Raw genomic sequence first — 5,024 nt, 5'->3', positions numbered from 1 at the left:
GCTAAAGTGGAAGTAATTGAAAAATTACCACCACTTGCCAATGTTAAGGCAATCAGAAGCTTTCTGGGGCATGCCGGATTCTATAGGAGGTTTATAAAAGATTTTTCAAAAATTGCAAAACCTCTAAGTAATCTGCTAGCTGCTGACACGCCATTTGTGTTTGACACATAGTGTCTGCAGGCGTTTGAAACTTTGAAAGCTAAGCTGGTCACAGCACCAGTTATTTCTGCACCAGACTGGAGATTACCATTCAAACTAATGTGTGATGCCAGTGACCATGCCATGGGTGCAGTACTGGGACAGAGGTATAACAAGCTTCTGCATGTCATTTATTATGCTAGCCGTGTTTTAAATGATGCCCAGAAAAATTACACAACCACAGAAAAAGAATTGCTTGCACTGGTTTATGCTATTGACAAGTTTAGATCATACTTAGTAGGATCCAAAGTGATTGTGTACACTGACCATGCTGCTCTTAAATATCTACTCACGAAGCAGGATTCAAAACCCAGGCTCATAAGATGGGTGTTGCTTCTGCAAGAGTTTGATATAGAAATAAGAGACAGAAAAGGGACAGAGAACCAAGTGGCTGATCATCTGTCCCGGATAGAACCAGTAGAAGGGGCGTCCTTTTCCTCTATTGAGATCTCTGAAACCTTTTCGGATGAGCAATTGTTTGCCATTCAGGAAACACCATAGTTTGCAAACATTACAAACTATAAAGCTGCAAGATTCATACCCAAGGAGTACAGCAGGCAACAAAAGAAAAAATTAATTACTGATGCAAAGTTCTACCTGTGGGATGAACCATATCTCTTTAAGAGATGTGCAGATGGAATAATTCGTAGGTGTGTGCCTAGAGAAGAAGCACAGAAGATCCTATGGCATTGTCATGGATCACAATATGGAGGACATTTCGGAGGTGAGCGAACAGCCACAAAAGTCCTCCAATGTGGCTTCTACTGGCCCACTCTCTATAAAGACTCCCGAGAGTTTGTGCGTAACTGTGACAGCTGCCAGAAAGCTGGTAATCTGCCTCATAGTTACGCCATGCCTCAGCAAGGGATCTTAGAGATTGAGTTGTTTGATGTATGGGGTATTGACTTCATGGGGCCTTTCCCACCATCATACTCAAACACTTATATTCTGGTGGCAGTCAACTATGTATCCAAATGGGTAGATGCCATTGCAACACCCACCAATGATACTAAGATAGTGCTGAAGTTCCTCCAGAAACATATCTTCAGTAGGTTTGGTGTCCCTAGAGCACTAATCAGTGATGGGGGCACTCACTTCTGCAACAAACAGCTTTACTCTGCTATGGTCTGATATGGAATTAGCCACAAGGTGGCAACTCCATATCATCCACAGACAAATGGGCAAGCTGAAGTCTCTAATAGAGAACTAAAAAGAATCCTGGAATGGACTGTAAGTACTCGTAGAAAGGATTGGGCAAGAAGCTTGGATGACGCTCTGTGGGCATACAGAACAGCATTCAAGACTACTATAGGGACCTCTCCATACCAGCTTGTGTATGGTAAGGCTTGTCATCTGCCCGTGGAACTGGAGCATAAGGCCTATTGGGCAACCAGGTTCCTAAACTTTGATGCCAAATTAGCTGGAAAAAAAAGATTGCTCCAGCTGAATGAACTAGAGGAATTCAGACTTACTGCTTTCGAAAATGCCAAGCTTTACAAAGAGAAAGAAAAAAGGTGGCATGACAGAAAGCTGTCATCTAGAGTCTTTGAACCAGGACAGAAGGTTCTGCTGTTTAACACTAGGCTCAGATTATTCCCCGGGAAACTAAAATCCCGGTGGAGGGGACCATATGTGATTACAAGTGTGTCACCATATGGCTATGTGGAGCTTCAAGACATTGATTCTAATAAGAAGTTCATTGTTAATGGACAGAGAGTCAAGCATTATCTTGAAGGCAATATTGAGCAAGAATGCTCAAAGCTGAGACTAGATTAAAAGCTCAGTGAGGTCCAGCTAAAGACAATAAAGAAGTGCTTATTGGGAGGCAACCCAATGTTTACTTATCTATGTTAATTTTCTGTTTTCCATTTTTATTTTATGTTTTCTTTAGGATGATGATCATGTGGAGTCACAAAAATCAAAGCAAAATAAAAAACAGCATTAAAAACAGCTCACCCTGGAGGAAGAGCTTACTGGCATTTAAACGCCCGTAAGAAGCATCAGACTGGCGTTTAACGCCAGAAAGAAGCATCAAGCTGGCATTAAACGCCAGAAAGAAGCAGCAGTCTGGCATTAAACGCCAGAAACAAGCACCAACTTGGCGTTAAACACCAATAAAGGGAGAAAAGCTGGCGTTTAACGCCAGAAACAAGTAGCAGTCTGGCGTTAAACGCCAAGATTACACTCTAAGGGCATTTACACGCCTAAATGGAGTAGGGATGCTAACTCCTTGACGCCTCAGGATCTGTGGACCCCACAGAATCCCCACCTACCCCACCCTTTTTTCCATACTATCTTCACCACTCACATCCATCCATCATAAACCCCTCATACACACTATCACCCTCCCTTGGCCGAACCCACCACACATCTCCATCTCCTCCTTTCTTTCTTCTTTTGCTCGAGGATGAGCAAACATTTTAAGTTTGGTGTGGAAAAAGCGCCGCTTTTTCATTTTCCATAACCATATGGCACCTTCCATGAGATTAGAGAAGATCAAAGAGCTATGAGGGAGGAGCAACAAAGGCAAGGAAGAGACATAGAGGAGCTCAAGAGCACCATTGGTTCTTCAAGAGGAAGAAAACGCCACCCTTACTAAGGTGGACCCGTTCCTTAATCTCCTTGTCTATTTATTTTTCTTGTTTTTGTTCTCTATGCTTTATGTTTATTTATGTTTGTGTCTTTCTTACATGATCATTAGTGTCTAGTGTCTATGCCTTAAAGCTATGAATGTCATATGAATCCATCACCTTTCTTAAATGAAAAATGTTTTTAATCACAAAAGAACAAGAAGTACATGATTTCGAATTCATCCTTGAAATTAGTTTAATTATTTTGATGTGGTGACAATGTTTATGAATGTTAAAATTGTTGGCTCTTGAAAGAATGATGAAAAAGGAGAAATGTTATTTGATAATCTAAAAAATCATAAAATTGATTCTTGAAGCAAGAAAAAGAAGTGAAAAGCAAAAGCTTGCAAAAAAAAAAATAAAACGGAAAAAAAAAAAGAAAGAAAAAGAAAAAGCAAGCAGAAAAAGCCAAGAGCTCTTTAAACCAAAAGGCAAGAGCAAAAAGCCAGTAACCCTTTAAACCAAAAGGCAAGGGTAAAATAAAAAGGATCCAAGGCTTTGAGCATTAATGGATAGGAGGAGGGCCCAAAGGAATAAAATCCTGGCCTAAACGGCTAAACCAAGCTGTCCCTAACCATTTGCTTGTGGCGTGAAGGTGTCAAGTGAAAAGCTTGAGACTGAGCGGTTAAAGTCATGATCCAAAGCAAAAAGAGTGTGCTTAAGAACTCTGGACACCTCTAATTGGGGACTTTAGCAAAGCTGAGTCACAATCTGAAAAGGTTCACCCAGTTCTGTGTCTGTGGCATTTATGTATCCGGTGGTAATACTGGAAAACAAAGTGCTTAGGGCCACGGCCAAGACTCATAAAGTAGCTGTGTTCAAGAATCAACATACTGAACTAGGAGAATCAATAACACTATCTAAATTCTGAGTTCCTATAGATGCCATTCATTCTGAGCTTCAAAGGATAAAGTGAGATGCCAAAACTGTTTAGAGGCAAAATGCTACTAGTCCTGCTCATTTAATTGGAACTAAGTTTCATTGATATTTTGGAATCTATAGTATATTCTCTTCTTTTTATCCTATTTGATTTTCAGTTTCCTGGGGACAAGCAACAATTTAAATTTGGTGTTGTGATGAGCGGATAATTTATACGGTTTTTGGCATTGTTTTTAAGTAGTTTTCAGCATGTTTTAATTACTTTTTAGTATATTTTTATTAGTTTTTATTCAAAATTCACATTTCTGTACTTTACTATGAGTTTGTGTGTTTTTCTGTGATTTCAAGTATTTTCTGGCTAAAATTGAGGGACCTGAGCAAAAATCTGATTCAGAGGTTGAAAAAGGACTGCCGATGCTGTTGGATTCTGACCTCCCTGCACTCAAAATGGATTTTTTGGAGCTACAGAAGACCAATTGGTGCGCTCTCAATTGCGTTGGAAAGTAGACATCCAGGGCTTTCCATAAATATATAATAGTCCATACTTTGCCCAAGTTTTGATGACGCAAATTGGCATTTAACGCCAAGTCTTTACCCTATTCTGGCGTTAAACGCTAGAAACAAGTTGCAAACCAGAGTTAAACGCCAGAAACAGGCTACAAGCTGGCGTTTAACTCCAAGAGAAGTCTCTACACGTGTAAAGCTCAATGGTCAGCCCAAGAACACACCAAGTGGGCCCCGGAAGTGGATTTCTGCACTATCTGCACTTAGTTACTTATTTTCTGTAATCCTAGCTACTAGTTTAGTATAAAAACAACTTTTAGAGACTTACTATGTATCTCATGACAATTTTACACGTTTCATATTGTATTTCTGACGGCATGAGTCTCTAAATCCCATGGTTGGGGGTGAGGTGCTTGATAAACCCCGATTTCGTGATTTATCTTGTGCTTATTTTGGGGGATTTTGTCACTTTTTCTCACATTTATTCAATGAAATAGCATGATTTTGTAATTCTCCCTTGAATTTTGCTTAAGTGTAAAAAACATGCTTTTTAGGCCCTAAATTAGTGATTTTAATTCACTTTAATTCCATTCGATGCCTTGATGCGTTTGATGAGTGATTCCAGGTCCGTAAGGCAAGTATTGGATGGAAGAAATGAGGAGAAAAGCATACAAAAAGGGAGAATGCATGGAGAAACAAAGGTTGGGAATACACAAAGGACGCGCACGCACACCTGGCGCGCACGCGCAAAAGTGATTTCACTTACGGACGCGCCCGCGTACATGCCGCGTCCGCGCGGGTCGAGAATTCGCC

This window comes from Arachis hypogaea, chromosome 11 (assembly GCF_003086295.3).
Source record: "Arachis hypogaea cultivar Tifrunner chromosome 11, arahy.Tifrunner.gnm2.J5K5, whole genome shotgun sequence".
In the NCBI taxonomy this organism is placed as follows: Eukaryota; Viridiplantae; Streptophyta; class Magnoliopsida; order Fabales; family Fabaceae; genus Arachis; species Arachis hypogaea.
Note: the sequence above shows the minus strand (reverse complement) of the source record.